The sequence below is a fragment of the Pseudopipra pipra genome, chromosome 6 (assembly GCF_036250125.1).
Source record: "Pseudopipra pipra isolate bDixPip1 chromosome 6, bDixPip1.hap1, whole genome shotgun sequence".
Lineage (NCBI taxonomy): Eukaryota > Metazoa > Chordata > Aves > Passeriformes > Pipridae > Pseudopipra > Pseudopipra pipra.
Genome location: NC_087554.1, coordinates 15,663,669 through 15,687,862, shown reverse-complemented (window position 1 = coordinate 15,687,862; position 24,194 = coordinate 15,663,669). Strand labels below are relative to the sequence as shown.

The 24,194-nt window shown below is 42.4% G+C and overlaps 1 protein-coding gene across 4 annotated transcripts in view; it reads right to left on the bottom strand.

Annotated features, from left to right (window-relative positions):
• The window catches only part of OSBPL5 (oxysterol binding protein like 5), a 176,814-nt gene that overhangs the window by 113,728 nt on the left and 38,892 nt on the right, over window positions 1-24,194 (bottom strand). The gene's annotated exons all lie outside the window — the stretch shown is intronic.

The following is a 24,194-nucleotide window of genomic DNA, read 5'->3' as shown; positions in this document are numbered from 1 at the left end:
TTGCTTGTCAGAAAAACAAGCACACAAAAATAAAAAATAAACCCAAAAGAATCAGACTGAAATTGCAAACTTCCTCTTGAATATTCCATTATAAACGACAAAAGACTCAAAACTTTCCAAACAGAGTCTCTTTGTAAATTATATTTCCTAATATTGTCTTCTAATAGCTGATTAAGCCCTCCAGCTCAGCAGGCCGTGGCAGACTGCTATCTAATCTCTGCTCACACAGATACTCAGACAGTTCTCTCGGGTATGTAGGCTGCCTCACTGGATAAACCAGAGCATAAATCACAGAAAATAACTAAACACCACATTCCCTGTCGCTTGGCTTTTCATTTATACTTGTATAAAACCACACAGGACAGCAAAATATTTTCATAGGTAGGAGGCATTTAACCGTTGTAGAACAAGTGAAGTCAAAGGCCAGAAAACCACCACCCAGCCAACCTTGTGCAGAGCAGCATTGCTAGATAAGCAGGCCAGGCTTCTTCCAAACAGCAACAAAGAAAATGCTGATTTTTAGCAGTGTTTCTCAATTACAGCACGTGCTCCCACATTCATGCATGAATTTATGAATCTAGTCATTCCTACAACATCTCCAAGTAATACAGACAAGTTACAAAATGCATTATTAACTTTCAAATATGTGCTTGGAACAGGTGATGCCCAAGCCCCCCCGACTTCATCAGGGCTTTCAATTCACTGAGAAGACTCAAGGGGTTTATTAAGGCTTTGGAGCTATGGACTCCTCTTTGGCCAACATAAACAAGGCAGATGGAACAAGCTGCCATTCCAGACATATTTCTAGCTGAATCATTTTGTGGACTTAATAGGGCTTGTTGGGCTTCTTCACACAAGAAGAGGCTGATCTTAGGCCAGGTGACTTCACTTACCTGCTGTTTCAGTTCTGCTGAGGAGTTACCAAATACTTTTTTTAAAAATACCATAGATGAAGCCAGTCCTACCTTGGTCTCAGGCTCTCAGGGTGCAAACACTCATATTCACACAGTCCAATAAGCAACACTTTTTGGTTCCTCCTATCATGCTTCCAAAACCTTCCCTTTCTGTCCTCACTCTTCAACATCAAGAATACACCACACTGTGACACCAGTCTGCAAGCACCACAATGTCTATCACTATGGACCTTTTCTTGCAGCTGCTACCAAAGGGAAATCAGACAGCATTCTTCCTTCCAATTAATCCTGCTGCTGAATTGGCTAGAGGAGTCGATAGTGAGCAGCACAACACCTTCCCACTGCTAGAGAACAGATCAACACAAATGCTGGGGCTTGACTACGTAATTTACTCACATCAGCAAACACTCGTTCACAAAGAGGGCCCTAATTTCAGGGAAACCACTTTTACAGAGACATGCACTTCAGTGTGAGCGAACGCTGCAACAGGAAGACTGAAAAAGTAAGAGGGTATAAGTACAGTATGAAGTATATAATATATAAGTATATAAAGTATAAGCATTATAAATCACTAAGTCTGCACTTGTGGTACCTCATGTTTCTCCACACAATCTTTCCCATCCCATCTCCTAGTGTACTGTTTGCCCCTAATCATAAAGAGTTGCCGAAGTGAGCTCTGAGGAACACACCAATCTCTATTTCACAAATAGAAACCCAGCTTTAATTTCACCAGAAGCTGCTCTGATGAGAAGAGGAAATATCGAACCTGTTCCCATTTCTTGGAGCAGTGCAGTAAGACACAGCAGTCTGTGAACTAGCAGGCTAAGTGTTCAACAAAATCAAGAGTAGCAAGAGAGAGGTATTTTGGTCTGGAAGCATATGGACTGCTTGGAATTAATATGCTGGCTGGCACTTATCAACTGTGATCAAAGGTGTATCTCAAAACTCACTATAGCAACACCATAATCCAACCACTCATTGCCTATTTCAGAGAACAAGTGAAGAGGAAAAGAATTAAGAAGCTAAGTCACTACTAAAAGCATTTAAATATTTCTGCTCCTCAAAGCACATCTTATTTAACAGAGCTGGTGCAGATATGACAGAAGGATGCAGGGAAGAACATTGTTCACTCAGAAATTTGCCAGCTTGTACCTGTATTTTGGATCCATCTTAAGATCGGATTGAACTGCAAAGAAGGGGAGAGATGACAGAGGAGAGACCAAACCAGCAATCCTATCTCACACTTCCAACTAGCTTGGAATTGTAGGGATGTCAGACCTTCCAGCTCATACACCTGACAGACTCAGTAGTGCAGCTTTCAGATATCCAAGGTCCCTATTAATCATTTCCCCCAGAGCTCCACAGTAGACAGCTTCATATTTTGTGACCTTAGGGGAGAGGGAATTCAACTTTTATGGTATATCTTCATGTGGGACTTTTCCCGGCTGACACACCAGTATACACCTTGACAGCTGATGGATAAACCCTACCACTGCAACAGATCTGTCTCAGCCTTGGGAAGCGGATTGGGTCAGTTGGGAAATGTACCTCTGGCCTGCCGGGCTCTCAGAGGTTGTGTCCAACTCAGTATTGACCTCAAGACACTCAGTGTGACTGGGGAAAAGGCTGACAGCTTCATTTTATTTTGTTTAAACCCATACATCTGCTAAAATAGCACTTTGTTTCCCAAGCTCTTCCATCTCCAAGGCTTAGGATAGGCAGTCCTTATTGCCAGTGCCTGGATGGGAGCCCTGACACCACTTTAGGGTTGCCCCATCCCACACCTACCTTGGAGATGTCTGTTGGGTAGATATCCTGGCAAAATTCAGACTTTGATTTTCTATATTTTAATTCTCAAGAGTAAGCCAAGATCTCCAAGAATCCTGCTGCCATTAGGCAGGCACCTGAATAATATGTCAAAGTATTTATTACCAGTCAAGTCTGCCTGGGACACAAGGCATGTTCATATTCCAAACCTGGCATCAAAGACGGGAAAAATCAACACCACCTTCAACCCTTAGCTACAAAGATATCATTTCTAGCACCTATTTGTACTTGACATGAAATCAACTTTGGAATCCATGTTTAAAATGGTTTTTAACAGTGTCTGACTAAGTAGCAACAGCCAGATTAAAGAAAACAGCTTTGTTTTTTAATTCAATTTGTGCCTCACAGAGGACAGGGCATTTAACCAGATGGAGCAAAGCCTGTACATTTTCCTGGGAGTTGTGCAAGGATAAGTCAACAAGAAACAACTTAGACTACACCAGCCTGTTCCAGCCCAGCAGAAACAACTTTCTACTTGCTAACTGCCAAAATTTTAAAAAATTCAAACTATTTAAAAGAAAAAAGAGAAGACCAAATTAAGGAAAAAAGGATCAGAGTGTTTCCTCACAGCATTCTATTACTTGCAATGTCATTTGCATAATACATAGAATGCTGAAGAGGAGTTCCATTGTTACCCCTCAGGAGTTCAGTGACAAGCCTTCCCACTTCATTAATTGTAAATCTGCTCATGTAGGTTCAGCTACAGGATGCTCTAAGGTTATCAGTCAATGTTCTTGGTTGACCCAGTGAAATTTAAAACAGGTTCACTCAACATTATGAAAACAAAGAAACTCAAGCTACTGGTAAAACATAACCTTTTTGGATGACAGCTGTGAGCTGCCTCTGGTCCCTATGACATTTCACGCCAGTAAGGACTTTATCAGCAGAGAGTTGCAGCACAAAAACATGATTTTGGAATTGAGATCAGCTGAAGCTGTTCTACTAACACCTGTGCAACTCACTGCCACACAAAGGATCTTATCCCACAGGTACTGTGAAATATGGGACAGTAACATCCTTCCCCATGTCTCAGGGGCCTGACTGTTCAGTTTCTGTGTAACCAGAAAGGGCAATAGCTTAAGAGTGAATGGAGAGAAGCACTTGCAGAGGATGTCTCTGCAAAGGAGAGCCCAAGGATGGAATGATGAGTCACTGAGATCTTGGAGTCCATTAAAGGTTTTACGAGTGTTGTTCAGAGCCAACTCAGACACTGGCATTTTTAGATATTTAAAACTTTCTGGTATTAGAAAGGTATAAGCAAATGGTTCTCATGGAAAACAATTCCCTATTCAAGATCAAGCAGAACACATGACACAAATGCTAAGGAATTAGTTCTGACAGTGAAGGGTAATTGCACACTTGCTGCTGGTCCTCATCCCTCAAAAGAGAAGTCTAACACTCTGGTTACAATTTTCTCTTTTGGGCTGGTAGGGGAATTTTTCTCACACCTCAGAACATTGTGACCCTCTCCTAAAGACCAATACATGGGAGCAGACTTTCCAACCCTACAGTTGAATTATACAGAGCCTTGGAAAGGCAGCAGTGATGTGACAGTGTTCGGGCAGGGGGGAAAATATCAGGGCTGGGCTCCCAGATATGAATTCTTAGAGGTATAGCTCTGGGTTTTAATATGTCTCAGAAAATGAGAGCCTAATTTAACTAGCATACCCTCTGACACTATGTTAGGATGCATAAGAAAATGGTATGGGATGATTAACTTGGTCAAATTCAACTCTGATCATCATAATGAGACTCTTAGTAGACTTCTCAGGCTTTACATATGACACAGCCAATCAATTGCAAACTACATTATTAGAGCTGGGGGGGCGGGAATATCCTCTTTTCTTCCCCTGAAGTCATGCTTGATATGGAGATTTTACTTAATACATTCCCAGAAATACACTCTTTCCTTCACATCTATCCTCCTGGAAACAAGAGCTGCTAGGTTTCCTTAACTTAGTGGAAAGGAATGCTGGCATATGAAAAAGGGACTTGCATGACAGTTCTGAGAAGGGCATTGCAAACTTGCTCAGGAAAAGCTACTCTTGTGTGCTCTTCAGTGCTGGACAGCCTACCATTAATAGGGACACATCCTCTTCCCTATGCCACTCACTCAGAGAGTTACACAGCGCTCTGCCCTGCCTTCTGGTAAAGGGGGAAGAAGCATTTATGTTCATACCTTAAAAAAAACAGCAAAGTGTGGGGTGGAGGCAGTTGGGTTTGTACACCTCCTTCCACATAATCAACTCGTGCACCTGAAGCTAAACCAGGAAGAGTAGAAGAATGGTGAGATAAGAACAAAACCGAAAAACTAAACCCTCATCAACCCACTCTTTCTTATGTGAAATTAAATGATATAGGAAAATTTCCAAATCTAAAAGGAAAAAAGCGTATTTAGAGTTTAAATTTGCAAGTTAAAGTGTGCTCTTCATGTACTTTGATGCCAACATAATTTTCAGGATTCTGTGCTTTCTCTGTGATATTTGTTAGCAATAGTTACACTGAAAGATTGCAAGAGTATTGTCTCCTACAAGTTTAGGTGTAGCTACAAGAAAAAGTGTAAATACTGAACTCCAGTTTTGAGAAGGCTGAAAGCTCTCCAGCTTGCCCTGGAGCACAGAAGACCTTATGAGAACAAAACTGAGCTCTGACACTTGTTGGTCAGAACTCAACAACATCGGTGACCACATTAAAAGTGTGTTCCACTCTGCTGGGACGAAACTTAGGAGCAACGTGATAACCCACAATACTTCAACTCTACTAATCTTCCACCACACTTGTGAAAGATCCTCAGACAATGTGTCTCCTCCAGGCCCACATGGCACATGGGCCAATGACTTTAACACCAACCTGATTTCTCCCACACTGCTGATGGGCTGATGCCTTTCACAAATATGAAGATCCAAGCTCATGAACTGTAATTACCAAGACTGCAGATGAATCCAGATTAAGGAATCAAGTTGCAGGACAGGTTTCACTCTGGACTATCTCTTCTGGTTATCATAAACACAACTTAGTTTCATCTGAAGGCAAACCAGTTTGCATACTCCAAAACTGCTCCACAACATGAAACAGAGCACAGGAAGTGGAGGTTACTCCACAAGTGGAGGCTGCACCTGCAAAGCACAATCCTTATCTGAAAAACAAAAATGCTACTGGAAACACCCTGAATCCCCTCCCACTGCACATTGCACAGCACAGTACTCAACCTCAAAACCAGATGAGAACTTAAGTATACACTACACTTTGGTAGGTGCTATAATTCTGGTGGTACAAGCATGTGTGTAAAAATAGACTTGCTTTTTCTTTTCTTTATGAGACTTGAACTCACACAAGGACCGCACTTCATTTAATCAAGACTCAGAAAACCACTACAGCTGAGAAACTTAGGGGGATCACAGCTCCTTCTTGCTAAAACATACCGTGTTTTTGCAGAGGATCCATACATGCCTGACTCGTGCGGGTAAGCAGGAGGGAGAGAGTCCCCTCCCATAATACAGTAATTGAAAATGCAAATCCAACAGCCTGGGCCATGATTCAAGCCACCAAAAAGGGAAATTTAGGTCTAGGACTCTCCTGGACCCTACAAACACAGCATTGTAGGGGAGAGCATCGCAACACTCTACAGGAGTCCCAAGAGCTGCCTCTTAGTTTCCTGCCTTGACCACAACTCTACTGTGCCTGTGTGTCCTCGATCAATGAGCAATTAGGAAGGAGCCTTTCTTCCCAGATGAGCTTCTCAGTGTGAACTGCACAGAGCCTTTTCCAATTACATTGTGTGACACAAAGCAAAAGAGAAAAAATTCCATGTATCACACATGGGACAAGAAGACAAAAGACTATTTTGGGTGACAAAGGCCTGACATTCCAAAGTGATGGATCTGTGGTCTGTGTAAGGAGTCAGCCTTGCAATTTGCAGCCCACATTACAGCACTCCAAAGCTATTCATGCTGATTTGCCAATGACGGTATTGTGTCTGCATGCTTGGCACTCCTGGACTATTCCAGAGTTTCCCTCAGTGCTGACTAGACATATTCTTCACCGGGCTAAGAAGGGGGTGACCCATTGCTTCAGGCTGGGGGGAAATGCAGATAATTGCTTTTGAGAGGCACAACCACCATGTTTCTCCATATTTCTGGCTCACGGAGGAACAGCTCGACCGTGCTCTCCCACCCATCAGACCAGAGCAGCTATGCTAGCTCAATGCAGCTGTGCACTGCCTGGTATTTATAAGGAATTTGACATTCATATTCTGATTTAGAAAAGCATAGAGCTCAATCTGTTCAAAAACCGGCTTCATTTGATTTGTACTGCCCTTCTGCCCAGTTGGCTTTGGTGCATGCCACACGGCCCTGGTGCTTGTCATGGTGGGACTGCCTGTGTTCAGCAGCAGCAAAGGGAGCCTCAAGCCTCACCCCCAAAACTGTCTAGGCTTATCCCCCCCTAGGAACATGCAGGGAGACTTCTCAGAGCAATGGCAGCTTTTCTGTTCACAAACAGTTAAAAAACCCACCAAACCTCAAAGATTAACTACAATCATACCTTCCAAAGCATAACTTCAATAGACTATGTCCCCCTTAGATTAATTCTGATTCATGCAGTTACAGGGTGTGTCTGTACTCGCAGCTCGCCAGCACTGGCAGACCTCTGTGCAAGTGAGATGCTCTGGAAAAGCCTGGTTTCAATTATATGTGAGGAGTGGAGTATTCCCGCTTGAAAAATCCTACTGTCCAACAATGGTATTTTACCGCTGACCAAATACAGCCCTTCAGGTTTTCCAGTGCATTTGGGACATACTAAGTAAGCTTACAGTGCCTCAATGACAGAAGGGAGTATCATCACAAACATGCAAAGAAAAAAGGCCCGAGACTGAGCGACAAATAGAAAGTACTTACGGATGGGTTAGAAAAGAGTCAAATGGCAGTGACTTTCCACAGATGGATCAGCAATAAGGAAATAAGCTGCTGGGAGCTGTTTCCCGCAACAAATTAATTTGGAAGGACTAATTCATCATGCTGCACTGGAGAATGCAATGGAAAGTGGAGCAGAGAAGAGGCCAGCAGGCAGAGCACCCACACTGCAAAGGGTGGGTGACCCTGGGGCTGGTAGAGGCACCCACTGGTGGGACTGCCTGGAACACATCAATCCTGTTTTGAAAAGGAATTCTGGGCCTCAGTGTTTACTTTCACATTGCACTAGAGCTACAGATGGTGCTGAGCTCCAGCAGTGCTTCCTATTTGAAAGGCCAATCCATCCAACTTGGTTCTTGACAATGAAAAAGCCTTTAATGCTCAGAGGTAACTACCTTTAAGGCCCATCAATTGCCTTCTATACAGAAGAGGCACATAGAAATTATATGATGCCATTTTATACACTGGGGTCTGCTTTGCTCAAACACACCAGTGTAAGTGGATAATGAAGTCAATGAGATTCCAAATCCAAGGCTTTGCATGTTCATTGGTACAGGCAAGTGAACACATAGCAATCCCTGCATGAAAGCAATACCACCCATAAGGAATTACTACATTAAAGATAAAAGTTGTAAACAGAAAGTACTGTATTTATACTCTACTATGGATAATAAAATATATGGCACTAGTACATATTAAAATGGGTGTGATTACATATCAGCAAAGCCAATATAACGAGATAAAGAGCATGTTAGCATGTTTACAAACTGCAATCTATCATGGAACTTAAAGTATCATTTTTCAGAGACTACAATAAAATGTCAATTTCTGGATAGCTTATATAATATACCTGTTAATAAGGGGGGGGGGGAAGGTGGGCAGGGGGATGTGGGCAAACACATACAACCCAAATATGAAGTGAACCGAAAATTAATTCACAGATATTGAACTAAATGTTTACAAGATGGTGTCTGGTTAAATAAACAGAAGGCAGAGACAGAGAGGAAAATGACCTTGTTCTGCACAATAGAGTGATTCATATGGATGAACCAAATTACCCCAAATTACCAGCTACTAGAACTGTATTGTAAGTGTAGCTCAACCTCCAACATATCAAGTCCTGACTCAATCCTATTTGCAAAATGAGAAAGCACAGACAAAATAACGTCTCTCACCTTTCTCAATTTGACCATTTTCCACCTGCTAAAAATGGAGCGGCATAGTGAACAGGAGCTCCAGGTGGTATAAATCAGTTCATCTCTGTTGACATCATGGATGGCAAAAGATAATGTATCTTTGCAGTAGTTGTTCTCCCACAAAATCAAGTGCACTCGTTGCTTGATCTCCTCTGGCAGCCTACATGAGTAGGCACGAACGTGGGCAAACCCACCATGAGACAAGTTTCGCAAACCCACTGTGTTACACACCTGAATTGCAGAACAATTCATATGAGCTCTACTTTGCCATGGCCTTTTCCTGGGCATCAAGGGGAGAAGATTATACAGATGACACAGTTGGAGAAATCCTGTTTCAATTTATTCAATAAAGATGTTTTCTTCTAAGGAGCTCTAGTCTGCAAGACTGTAACTTTCACTCTCCAAACAGAGCTCAAATTCCTGACCTTGGCACAGCATCACAGAGGACTTGTTTTCACTCACATGGATTAACTGCCACAGAACAACTCATCCAGGATAATTGGCACAACCACTCCTCTTCTTCAAAGCTAGCATTTCCTCACCTATTTTCCCTTCTTCCTCCAACGAGTACATAATGTATAATAGTGAGTACATAATATATAACAGCGACTTTAATTACCACCATACCAATTGGTGAGAATGTTATCCCGAATAAATTCTGCCAATTACATTAAGGGAAGGTAAGCACGGCACAGCGCTGTATAAAAGGCACCTGCAAGTGCCCTGCTCCAAGTACCAGGTGCAGTTGTGCCCAGGTACCTGCTGTGCCGGCCTCCTGAGAATGGAGACGCAGCGGCGCGGGAGGACCACCTGGCACACACAGCTACCTCGCCTCCAGACTACAAGTAAGTGTGCTGATACTGACCTCTTCCTATGGACAAACCTATATCCATTGCTCTTGTCTGCACATATGAACACAGCTCACATGCCAGTGGGGAGGCCTATGACCCATCCATAGCATTATCTTGGAGTTAAGACCAATATATTTTGTTCTGCTATCAAACAAATGCCTTCCTCTGCCGCTGAAGCTACTATTCACAAACTTTAGCGCTTTTGGGAGTGCAAGAGAGGATACTAAAGAGGTATTGGCTCTATTTTGTGTTTTAACTAGGGCTGCTATGATTTGCCACTTTGTAATCAATTTCACAGTATGTTTTTCCTGTTAAACCTCCGGGGATTGCTCTGAAAAAATGTTTGTTTGCTTGTTAGTAAAACCTGAAAAAAACCCAACTCAATCTGGCTGGAGAAAAAAGCTTGGAATGTGTGGGGAACATAAGCGAGAATTTTAAAAATTTAACTGTAGAGAAGTCCCCTTAACCCCACTCCTTAAAGTTTCTATTTTTAAATTGAGATTCACAATTTCTAACATCATTAGTATCTCCAAGACTGATATTATTTTCCTGGATTCTTAATATTATCCCTAACAAATGGATGAGCAAGGTACTTTTTGAGAAGCACCAGCTATTTTGACTAAATCTGCATACTAGAACTTTCATTTTGAACATCTAGTTGCATGCAATCTCTCTTTCCAGTCTTGAATTGGTCTCTATCTCATTTAAATTTCAAAAAATGCTGGAAGAACAGCTAACAGCTCTGAAATAGGGCACTATTTTGCCCATTCTCCCTCCAGCAATTTTTAAAGGTCTGCTCTTCAATGCTCCACTGAACTGCACAAACACAGATCTTTCCCCTCTTCCTCCAGCTGCACACTCCCTCCCCTTCCCTTAGATCCAGCAATCAAGTAGCCTTTGGGGATGTTCTCAAATGATGGTTTATGACACAGAGAGAAGATGGACCAGTTTCCCCTCAGATCAGCTCAACTAGACCCTGGATTTTATATGTGGGACACAGTGGGCTTCCACTGCGGAAAGAGCCCGATTACCCCGGCTTATAGGGAACATCAAGTCACCTCAAGGAGAGTTAGGAACCCAGTGCCAACACGCTTTCAAGGGACTTACACAGCTCAGGAAGCCTCCCTTGGTAAATCCCAGCCCAGATCAACTCAAAAGAAAGCAGATGACATGAAAAAATTAAATGCTGCTATTGTAAAGCACCTCCTTGATTTACAGCACACCTCTGAAGCAAGCAGCAGCAATTAAACACCAGCCTTCATAATTACAGCACAGGAGCCTGTCTCCACCCTCACAAGAGCTGCAACTGCTCTCGCCTCTGGAGAGCTCTTTGGCAGCCACACTCAACCACATCTCCAGCTCACTACTGGCCTACACCACCACCTCTCTGGGACCTGTTTGAGCAGCATCCCGCCCGACTGGACAGGATAAGGACTTTGGGACACTACTGCAATACTGAATCTCAACAGTAGCAAAACAGGCCAAGAATCTTTTTTCAGATGAACTGAGGCATCTGTAAGAGGAAGGGAAGAAGCTGGGGGAAGCATCAGTCATCACACAATGAGATCTGCCCTGACTTCATCCATGAAAGACAAAATGGTAACACCGCCTGTCCAGGGCCCACAATCATTTAGATGCCAACCTGATTTATCTATAGTGATTTCTGCTCCTACACCAGCTGTTCAATTCTCTCCTGGGCAACTTGATTGGGAATTTTATACAGTGAATGGGGCATTTCAACCCCAGTATATTACTAGCTTCTCACAAATATTCCTCTCTCCTTGGGGGAGAAACATTCATCCATCAAATACCTTAGGTGCCTTCTCTGCTTGCCACTTGCTTCAATTATTTGCCTTGGCACAGTGGATCTCTGGACAGCAAGCAGGCATGCTGTTATTTTCCCCAGCGACAGCATTGCAAAAGGAAAGCATATAAATTATAGTAGTCTTGGGGCTGCCTTCATTTATCCTGCAAGGAATGGGACTTTTTTTTGTGTGTGTGCATCTAGTGCTATTTCTTTTTGAGAAATGATGCTGTAGAACTGCTCCCATCTTTGCTTGCCCCAAGAACAGTGCTGAATACATACCATACTCGGCCTCCCCACTGCGCAAATAAAACTTCATGGAAGAAATGTTGTGTTTTCAGCACAAGGCACCTGAGCTCTGCGTGCTCTCAGGGAGTCAGAGAATCTTCTCTGCCCTGATTTTACACACATTTTGCATCATTTTACACTTCTAAAGCATCTGTTGTCTTGCATACTGGAAAATTCATGAATACCTAGTAAAGGGTGTATCCTGCTTGCACCTACAAACATGACAAGTCCCTGACTTTCTACGGGCCTATTGCATGACACTGTCAGTCCATGAAATGTGCATAGCTCAGAGAAAACTGGATGACAATGAAAGCTCAAATATGGATGAAGACAATGCCTTTACATATCCAAGCAATGAGTACAACCCATGGGCTTGATTTACTACTTTTTCCCATCGTCCACCTGTGTTCATTCTCCACTCCCCCCCCCCACTTACTGCATAACTTCAGTGGGATTTAGATCAGGACTTCAATGGATATACAGAATCCAAAAGAAAAAACACACTTCAAGCTAAGGAGAGATTGGAAACAATTGATCACTTTCTTTGAAAGTATTTAGATCACCTCTCCTGGTGAGGACTGCAGCAAACAAAGGAAAGTAACGTGTCTACCTGAGTGGGGTGGCTGAAGCAACAGGAAGACAGCTGTGGAAATAAAGCAAGGGCTCCAGATTACTGCAACTCTAATTAAACCTTGATTTAACTGGGACTGCAATTTTTAATCTGTATTTTATTACTACTAGTAAGGAGGGTTGCTGATGCATTTCTTAACATTATTTTATCCAGTAGTCCCTGGAACGTATTCCATGTCAATTGGTATCTGTTTCCTGGAACAGACATCTACACTGGCAGCTTCTAGCACTGACACAACACATCAACTCACATAGAGGAAGAATCACCATTAGCTAAAAATATCTGAATGAAAACAAAACAGTGTTTCAAATGCCATGGCATTAACCCTGCCTTCCTTTTCTTGGCTCCCTCTTTGTTTTCTGTGGCCTCTCATAGCTGCAAAACTGCCTGATTTCTTAGTTTTTGAATAGAAATGGGGGACTTTTCCTTGAATTACATTTATGAAAAGAAAGCAACCTGATAAATTTCTTTTGTTAACAATTCTTCCAAAGTCTATGAAGAACTACTGAATATATCAAGAAAAGGCCCAGTAAATGAACTGTGAATGAAAACAGTGGCAGGCATGACGTGCTTTTTCCTCCCACTTTCCAGAAGCTGCTCATTAAGTCCAGTTTTAAGCCAGGGTGGAGACAAGCCACAGAAATTCCCAGGATGAGATACCACTGGTATCTGTAATATCAATCAAACAGACTTGTAAGAAAGATATGACTATTGCATGCACACAGGCACTGGCATTACACAATGTGTTTGCCCCAGAGCATCCTGCCCACCTGCTCCCTTCCTGTTCAGCCTGAACCTTCCTAAAATTAGGACCATTTCTCCAGTCTCATTCAAAGTTTCCACCTTTATCTCTCAGCCTGCCTAAAGCCAGCACTGGCTAAAGAAAGATTTTTCAGAGCGGAAATGACTGTATTCTGTGAAAGACATACTCCAGAGAGCAGGAGGATGAGGACACAAACCCAAAGCAGAGCAGTGCCGGATGCTTTCACAAGGGAAAGCTTCTGCATCCTTTCTTACAGTAGAAATGAACTCAGAGAGGAAAGAATTACCTCCAGATGTGAGTCATTCTAACAAAAAGATACTTTAAAGGTAAAGCTCAAGATTTTGTACTTTACATGCTAAATACAAACCCCTGGGGGGGGGTGGGGGGTGTTAATAAGTCTCTTTAGGTTCCCTGCACACATTTGCTGGGTGAAAAAGAGCAGTGTGTCTGTTTGATAGAAAGCAAGTACAGAAACACATTAGGTTATTCTGCACAAGAATGATAACTTTCTAAAACATTGAAATATAAAAGGCTAGAAAAGAAGGCATGAATGTAATTCTCCATATCCCTTGGGATGGCAGGAAGCTGGGAATGCTTCTTCAGCCCCCACACAGCCAGTGGCTCGCTCCAGCACATTTCAGCATTTTACAATGCATCAGCCATTGCCAGGACCAACACATACAATGCTCCATGAAAAAGTAAAACCCACTGAGTTGCCCAAGAGTGCTTTGGCTGAAGTAATTCAAATGGCAAAACAGAACTTTAAAAAATAAATCCATTTCAAGTGGATCTGGCTTGTTTCCAACACCAATTAATAGTAATTTTGAATTCCTGGGTAGCCAAATACGCAGCTTCTACCCACTGGACTTTCCTATAATGACATCATAAAACACTAAAAAACTGGCTCACTTTGCCAGACACTACACATGCTGTTCCCCCCCCCCCCCCCCAATACAGACCTTTCAACACTTTCTTTTTTGAAACTATTTACATTCAAATTCATTTTGAGGGTGGTTTGGCAGTTAGAACTGCAGCACACAATTTCTCCATCCAGCCACATAATTGTTGTAATTCAGCTTTCTAGGCATGCATTCTTACATATCTACAGAGATGCTTTAAGGAAGGGTAGCAGCAAATGCCCTGCTACAAGAGAAACAAGCCAGCATTGCCTAGCAAGACACTGTTGCTCCTTTAAGAAAAGCACACCACTGCCTCTGTGCGCAAAACAACCAACTACCCTAATTCACAGCACTAATACTCATCAACCTGCCCCAGGTGCCTGCTGCCCCCACAAACAGTAGCCCCGTTCAAGCTCCCACACACCTTTCCAAGCTCCTGATCATGGATGGTGTCAAAGCACCTCCAGCTTCACTGTTGATGCTTACCCACCACCCAACCACTACTGTTATGTTTAAGCAACAGCCTTGCCTCCAACAGCGGGATCTGTGTATCAGAAAGCACCGTTTGGAGTTACAAGAAAAACAGCACTGCAGTTTCACGCTGAGGCCTCTCAGAGACAAAAATCAATAGGGAAGTTTGTAGGAAAACTAAGAGGAAAAGGATACAATGTTGTGCTTCACTGAATTAACAGAGCATTCTTAGTAGATGACATTGAAAGCCATGGCAAAAAATTAGGAATATATAAGATTTTGTGAACCTGGGACTACAGAGATGATTTTAAGTCAACTTAATGCCTCATTTTTCAAGTATTAACTTCTAATAATTTTTTTCTGCTACTGTATTCAGCATTCAAGGCAAACTTTTTTCTTACATCTTCCCTATACCTTGCTTCAGGAAAGGACAAATCACTGGAACAGAGGCCAGCAGCATAGAAAGAATGCTTGGGAAAGGTGCTTTTTCATTTTTATACGTTTGTACCAGCTGGTAATCAATCTTTTACAGCGCTGGAGATGGCTGAAATTTTGTTGCAAGGAAACCATGCTCCATTTAATAAGAAGAACAATCAAATGCCATGATTTGTAGGAAGCAACTTTTTTCCTTGACCTTTTTATTACTGGCAAAATGTCAGCACATTATTGAAGTGCAGAGAATACAATCTATGATAAAAAACCTTGTGTTGCCACATACCAGACCAAAACGCCCCCTTCTCTCTGGCTAGACACGTACCTTAGTTTTCCCAAACGGCTCTGATTTATAAAGAATTATAGATAAACAACAGAGTCTGAATGTCAAGTGCAATACCATGGGTGAATAGGGCTTGCTCAATTCCTGGAAGCATAAATAAGAGGGAAGGAACAAAAAGAGCAAGAGCCAGAATGCAGCCTTCCTTCTGTATGTCACAGCTAAAAGATCACTGCTGACACGACACATGCAGTCTTCATTTTTACCTGAAATACATAATGAAAAATTGGAAAAGACCCAGTAAAAAACTGTAAGGCTGTCTCCAAGAATTAAATCAACTGCAATGAGAGATTTAAGATGTTCAACCTACTTAACCAACTGAAGACACTTTAAGGATCACCTGATCATAGCCTGAAATCACTTAGAGGGAAAAGGTGTCAGAAAGCTGGAAAAATGAAGGTAGAAAAAAATCCAGATTGGAGAGAAAGTACCTATCTTTTATTGTAAAGAAAACTACCTTTTGCAGACATTGCTGAAGAGCACAAAAGAATCACCAACAAAAATTACAATGCACTGCTTGCCTAAAATAAATGCTCCAATTCAAACAGAAATTACTAGAGATGAGGTAGGAATCCCTGGCTAAAATCCAGTGACTTGCAGATAAAAAGTCAAATGAGCCCAATAGGATTGATGCTTCTGGCTTTACAATCCAGGATGCAAAGAAAAGCTGAGTTGTCCAAAAAGCAAACTCCAGCCTTTCTACCTGAGCCCACTTGCTCACCAGATAAGGACCCTATGAGATCACCACGCCAAGTGTTGCACAGTCCCTCTCCAGGCTGCCTGAGTGCTGTAAGCAAGCAGCAGGGCAGCCTGTGACAGGCAGCTTGTGTTGCTTGTTAAACATTTCTAGCCCCTAAACATTTCTTCTCCACTTAATTCTTATAAGGTCTGTTTCCAAACCAGCCTGAAGAAAATACTGTTTTATTGACTTCAGTAAAATAAACCTTTTTATTATTTCATATGCCTTTTCATTTTCTGGTACTCAAAGCTAAATGGCACAGACATTTACAGTACTGGGAGTCTCATCTGGTAGCTCATCTAAGACAGACTCCCTGAGCCAACAGCTCACAGCGCAGTAAGACTGCCCATTAAAAATACTACAGGATAATTCAGGGCTTCCTATGGGCACCATCCATGTGCACAGCTCAGCTCATTTTCTACACATTATTAAAAGCTACACTATTTAACTCACCATTTAATTTTGATGTTAAATGAAAGCAAAAAGCATGACAAAAGAGTGGTAGTGGGAAAAAAAGAATTTTTAAAAAAGGGGCCTGAAGATTTCCTACTAGCTTTATCCAGAGAGTAAACAGGCGTACTCTGGCTGGAACTGGGCCGGCAGACATGGCCGAATAACCTCAAGAGATCAGATCTTCTCCCTGCCCTCATAACAGAGCCTCGTAGGCCAACACAGGAAAATAAATAAAACCCAACTCCAAAACTTACTTTGTTATTCTTCCAGTGCAGAGTCACAGAGGTAAAAGCAATCTCCCCACAGCTATACGGGACCTGTGATGGAAGCAGGAACTAACACTGATCTCCTGACTTCAAAGCCAAATGCCCTAACCACAAAATTATCCTACTTGCATTGTCTCAACCTGTCTTAATCCAGAAGAACCAAATTACTGGGTAAGGGAAGCAGGGAGAGAAGGGAAAAAAATCAGAACATTTATTGGGAATATTTCTGATCCACTTAGAATCAAATACTGCTTACATTGGTGTAAGTCTCCCATATTGCATTTCAATGGATTTGGAACAATGGTATGAACTTCACTACTCAGCTTTTTGAGAGTTCAAGTAAGTCTGACACAGACCCTCTATTAAAGCAAGCAAAAAGCCCCATATTGCTTAATGCTTTTTAGACAGGGGCCTGGAATGCTCAAGAGATGAAATAATTCACACAATAAACCCTGCCTTTCCCCAGCAGTTCACATCCAGCCAAAATCACAAGGGTCAAGTACAATCACGTGTACTCTTGATAGATTTTGAGAGATAAGAGAAGGACCGAAGTGCAATTCCCAGGAGATAAATGCTTGTATGGGATAAATCCCTGTGGATCAACTTGGCAGTAGTCCTAGGAGGACAACAAGGGAAGCCAGTACAGGAAATACTGCACAGAACTGGTGTCTTGGACCCCAGGGTACAGAGGTGAATGAACGAGGGAACATAGTTTGGTTTTCCCCTCGACAGCTTCAGCTTCCAAAGACACAGTAAAATCCTGCCCCAAATAAATCACTTTTATCCACATGGAGGCAGGGTGTGCTTACAGCAGCTCACATTAAAAGTGGCATAACGATGCTGTTCTCATTTGCACCAGATATGCCAAAACAAAGAGCTGGTGGGTTTTTAAAGGGAATACACAACACCGCACACCTTGTGATTTGCTCGGGCACTCAAAGGAGGGAGCCAGAGGGAAGCAACTGTCTACACAAGCTGTCCCCAGCTCCGGACGGGAAAGAACAGGAGAGGTGGCTGCTGGCATCAGGCACAGAGAGATGGGGTGCACCCACTCAACCTGCCCGGGGACTGAGCTGTTGCAACTTGCTACAAGCAGAAAAGAGCAGCAAACTACGACTTGCTCTGCAGCGTGGGCGAAGCAGGGAGGGAGCAGAGCCTCCGGGGAGCCATGTGACACTGCAGCTCCCCCAGAGCTGACTCCTGCAATGGCATTTGCTATGTGTACCCCTGCTTATGTAGCTCCAGGCTTGGCTTGAAGGTGCAATCTGCTTCTTCACTCTATTTCCACAGTCATTTTCACTTGGAGTGCCTGCTGTTTCCTTTCAAAAAGTGCTGCATCCCTGAGGTACAACGGGCAGAAAGCTCTTCTAGCAAAACCTGGGAGTCAGCAATAGAGATGGGAAAATAAATTATTAAGGACCACACTGATGCAGGTTTTCTTTCTGTCTTGAGCAAAACTTAAATTACTTCTTCCTTTCCCCATTGTGGCTATGGTAATAATGCACAACTATTCATTATCCTCATCTTAACTAGAAAAGCCTCTTTCAATTTAGCACTTAATATAATTACAGTAAATTAAATAGTGTCTAGAAAAAAGACTTTTTCAGAGCTATTATCTTACCTCTATGAAACTCTATCAGTTAAAAGTGAAACTAGGTATTAAACAATAAGGGTTTGTATCTATTCAGTGTGCAGAAAAGTGAGATATTCAGCTGAAAATTGTTCAAATTCTATTTCTAAATTCAACACCACATCTCCAAGGGAAAACCGGAGAATCTCATTAATGGTATCACGATGTCCCTCTCACACTGTGGAGACATGACTTGAGCACCCATTCGCTGTTCACTTTCATTCACCTCAACAAAGTTTCCTTTTTTAATATGAGGGAAAAAAATCTTCATTTTATAAAATAACGAGGTAAATTATTGCCTTTGTGTGCTTTCAGCGAAAGCTCTCCCTGGCTAGTGATGCATCGTTAATTTGATTTCTCCAAGAGACACACAGGATAAAAAGCATTTGGCTGGCCATGAAGTCAATGGGAAAACACACAGATTTCGAGAGGGTCAGGATAAACAAAAAATAAAAGCAATACATTTCTACACTGCTACTCTGAAGAAAAAAAAATGAGAAAAAAAGAAAGAAAGAAAAAAAAGACAAAGTATCTACAACAGGTATTTGTTATTACCAAGAGAGGCTTTTGGTAAATGGTCATTCTGTTCTCATAAATAAATCAAATGCTGGCTTGGTAATACTTGAACTGATACTAGAAGTACTAGAAGCATTATTTTTAACACAATGTAAGCATACCAGCCATCAGGAACAAAATATTAAGCAGGAAATATCTTTAATACATTGGTTTTCAACAACTGGGAATACATAGTAATAATTAGCAGCTGGCACGGGAACTCTGCTAACTGTGCATCTTGTGGATAACAGCAAGTTTTATGTTAATACAATGATGTCAGCTGACGACAGCTTTATGGCAGAGAACAGCATATTGTGCATTTCTGGGAAAAGGAATCTTTAGCACTGTGGGGATTATTATGGCTAAATTGCTTCTGAGTCACAGTCTGTTGCTGCTCAGTGTTTCTCACTTGGTCCCTACCTACCTACCTTTTATTTCCTCATGGGGATGCACCTGTTCAAAGAAGAGAATAAAACTGCACTGAGTGTTGCACCCACTCTCTTAGCTCATTTAGACGAGTTATTCAGGATCTTGCTTCCACAATGGGATTATTTTTATTTATATTACAGAACAGCCCAGCAGAAGCCAAGACCACACAGCACTAGGCATTGTGTGAACTTATCATAAGAGACCTTGACAACAAAGAACATGTAATTCAGGCAGGCATAAGAGAAGATGAAAAAGGCACAGAAAGCTGATGTTAACACATCTTGGCCACGTACCTTCTCAAGGTACTAAGAAACAAGAGACCCTACACTACACTTCTCAGATACACTCACAGCTACAGGATCCTCCCAGCTTCTCAGCACATCTCACCCTCTTGGAAAAGAAAGCTTTCAGCACCTACGCTGAGGGATTCCACAAGCCAGAACTTGAACACCAGCTTGGAAAGAATTAGGTTAGATGCCTGACAGTCTGAGCTTGGTTTACACAGCCTCCAGCCCTGTCCAAAACTGGAGATCCCCAAGTCTACTGCAATGCACAGATGTATGAATAAACGAGTGCAGGTATGCTAATATGCCCCCCATGACCTGGAGTCCAGAGAGAAATTAAAGTGGTAACAGCAGTTTGATTACAGGCATCAAAGCCTGGGTGGCACATCAGACAAATAAAAAATAAAAAAAATTGAGCCTTGTTTTGCATCCACTGATCCTGAATTGAAACAAAACAAAAAAATCCATTTATATAGATTCTTATGAAATTACATTTCCTCTTCAATCAGGAAGGTTACTAAGGCAGAGAAAGAAAGCAAGACAAGGAGGATAGGCCACATGTTAAATGGATGGGCCAGATGTTAAAATGGAAAGAAGAAAATCTATTTTAAACAAAACTGAAAAATACAAAGACTGCATATTTCATGCCTAACACACCTGGTCTAGATTGACTATAACAAGGTCCCATGGAAGGCAGCTTAAATTACTGCCTTGTCCACTAGTGCTGTAATTTGTATGGTACATTCAGTGTTCACAGAAAGCCTTGAAAGTTCAAGTGAGGATTTATAGATTTACCAAAAAAAATTAAAAATTGCTTAGACTGAACTGTCTTTGACACACATAGGAAAGAAAAGATCATGAAATTATCTGCAAATCCATATTCCTTTCCTTAGTAAGGTAAGGGGGAAAATAATTATTCACTGCATCAGCAACTGTCAGGCTCGGAGCACTCCGTGAGGTTGTTTTCCAAGGCAACACAGCAAGAAAAGACACAAAGATTCATCTTATAAAATGGAAATCTCATCTATTTGCATCTGTGCCAGGAGCTTGCCAGAATAACCCCCCTGACCGAGTACTAAATCCAGTGGCAATGTCACGTTCAGATTTCAGGGATTTTACAGCTAAGCCAGCAGCAGCTCCCCGAGTGAACTGCACAGTGTTTGATAAAGTGTCTAAAAGCCTTGGTCACCTCCCACTACTATATAAAAGTGATTTTCTCCTGATGCTGAAAATCATATCAAAAAGAAGTGCAAAAATATTAAAACAGCAACAAAACAAGAAACTTAAATAGTTCTTTTCATTCTGCCACAGTGAGCAATAGTTACACACACCACTCCACACAGCAGAATTCCCTTCCTCCCCTCACTGGGATGTGACAATTTTTTGCTGTGAGGAGACAATTTCCCATCATTATAATCTGAGAAAAGAGCAAAACAACTGAATAGTGCAATGCTAGCATAGGCTTAGCACTCTGGCATCAAACAACACAGGTAACAAAAGCCAAGCTGTCTCTGCAGCACTGAAGGTGGGAAGGAGCAATGACACGAGAACAGTTGTCTGGAACAAACTGCAATAGCATGAAAATTAAAATGCCTTTTAGAGCAATCTCATGTTTTTGCCATGAGAAAAACTGAAGGAGAGCTAGCAGGACACTGCTTTTGTTCTTGAAGTGTTGGGATGCAGAAGGATCAAGTTCACATTAAGCCTTCCATTCAACACACAACGAGACATTTCATCCCTCGATGCCTTTCTGCCACATCTGACGGATAAGCAGTAAGTCTGCTTTTATCTTGGCCTCTGCTGATCAATTTAGACAGCATACCCTTCAGGACTCTACTACAGTAGCATTCCAGTTTGAGAATACACACAAAATAGCTATTGCTTTATTCCTTGGGGGTACAATTTCACATTGATTGATTCACTGACAGATTAGATAGGATGAAGCAGGCAGACTCCATGTTGAGTTTTTTTTTCCCCCACGAGGAGAGCTGCACACATCCCAGTTGATTAAGGATGTGCTTATTTCTTTTTTTGCCTTTAGCTGGTTAATTTTACTGATATAACAATCATACAGATGGTAACTCGTTTGCCAAAATACTCAAATTGATACAGCCCTACAGTCAATTCCTAGTAAGCTGAAGCTTGGCTTGGAATTTAGCAAAACACATACAAAAACTACTACCAAGAAGACTGCTAGCAGGGTAAGGTAATTGATATTGGTGCATGGCACTGACCTCAGTGACATACTGCAAAAGGAAAGCATAGGTATACACCTGGCTGTTTATTAAACAAGGAGGAGAACAGAGCCTTTTCAATTCAGAGTTCGATTTATACACCTATAAATCCTTCAATCCAAAAGAAGCATGAAGAAAAAAATGGCACAATTTCAACTGTAGCTCTACAAACACTACAGAAAACTGAGACTAAAGAACAAGGGATATGCCCATGGTTCTTATGCGGGTTGCAAGAAATTAAAAGACACCACCACACGTGCAGCTGGACTATTCTAACCTCCCCCCCCCCAAAAAAAAAAATCCCCTTTTCACATCAATTTCCTTTTGTGATGGGCAGAGGCCATTTACAGGTAATTCTTACTAGCCTGCTGTTAGCTGCTTCCAATTTTGCAGAATTCTCCCCTCTAGTCCCTTGATCTTTTCGTATGACACAGATGCATATACAGTACTTAGAGCCTGATGCAACAACAATCCCCCTACACCTTGAGTAGAGACAGAGTATTCAAAAATTTCAGAAATGTGAAAACCTGGGCAGGTTGTACGCTGCTCCTTAGTCCCACACACAGGCTCAGCAGCTACTTATCAAAAGTGTATTTTTCAGGACAGTTGTCTCCTTCCTCCCTCATTGCATGACCAGAAAGAGCCACAGTGGTGGGGAGGGGCTGGGATGAAGGCAGAACCTGTGATTTAGACACAGCCCTGTACAATTAAATGCACCACAACCACATTGCTCCATAAGGAGGGCTGAGCGCTCCACACGCAGCAGCACCTGGGAGGAGTTTGCTCAGTCTCAAGACACCCTGTGCTCTGAAAGCACAGCATAAACACCAGCAGTGACAGCCAAGAGCCTGCATGAGCAGTGAGTAAGCCCAGACCTACACTGAGACAGGCTGGCATGGCGGGTCACTGTCATTCCTGCCCAAACCCACGTGTATTTGGCATTTGGATTGTTCCCATTTCCTGACTGCTTCTTGTGTTTCCTTTACCTTAGTAACCACAGCAGGCGTGCACAAACACCTACAACGTGCTGCCAGAGACATCTCATGTTGAGGAGTGGAGGCGTGAGGAGCAGCATTTCTCGCTGAGAAAACACTGTGCTATTAATGCTTCAAAGGCAGGGAGGTCAGGCGAAAAAACACTAAATGCAGCTTTTTCCCCAAGTAAAACAAGAGATCGAATAGCACAAATCTGTGCATTTGCAGAGGGAGGTCTGTGCTCCTCGGCTCAGAAGCAGCAGGGCCTTGCTGACACTTCAGGGCAGTCTCATTTTTGCCTCTTAAGCCCCAGGTTGAGCCCTAAAAGACCTTCACCATTGGCAACACTGGCAATCTCATAATTGCCTCCAGCTGATAACAGCTCTCTTGGATGTGAAGTGAGTCTGACCCACTTCAGATTAGCTTAACTAAAATTTTTATGATCTATGAACATAATATGAATCAATCGAGTCTCAGTTTTGGTCTGAACACAGCACACTGATTTCAAACACTGCACATAACAGATTACAGGAATGGCCTTTCCCCAGAGATATCCCAGCTTCTAAACCACAGCACTGTATCAGACACAGAGCCATTTTTCCAATGCTGTAGCCAAGAAAGCACCTTGCTAAATATCTAACCCAACAAAGAAAACTGAACCACCTGTACTGTACAAGCCCTCCTCCCACTCACCTGATGAATCAGTGTTGCAATAAAGCACATGGAAATTAAATTAACTACCATGAAAAGATTACAGCAGTAAATCCGCCTTTCAGTTACATTCACGTAGCACCATGATTAAATCATTTCTTTGGTTCACATTGTCCACTTCAAACCAAAATAGGTGGCAGGCAGGACTATGGTCTGCATTACTCACCTTGAATCAGAGAACTGCTATCACTACTTTGATCAACAGCGGCACAAAGTAACCCTGGTGCTGAATCGGCTGCCCTGCTGCCCCCACACCCTTTTGGCCCAGCTCAGCTGTCACCCTTTTTGCCCAGCACACTCCCAGGGTCACCCACCATCCCACTATGAACTGCCCAGCTGAGAACAGCCATTCTCCTCTTTTGGCAAGAAAACTTAACCACCAACAGAGGGGAAGCAACAGCAGAGGTGACTTGAGGCTTCTCTCTCTCCCTCCCCACTCACACCTCTTCGGAAACTTGCTGCCAAGAAGGAAGGTGGCAGCTGGGGATGCATCCAATGCAGCGGCTGTTCCCTGCTGTACAGACCTTGCTGAATACTGTTGTTATCTTATACATCAGTGCAAAGAGGAGGGAGGAATATTTTGACAACAAAGA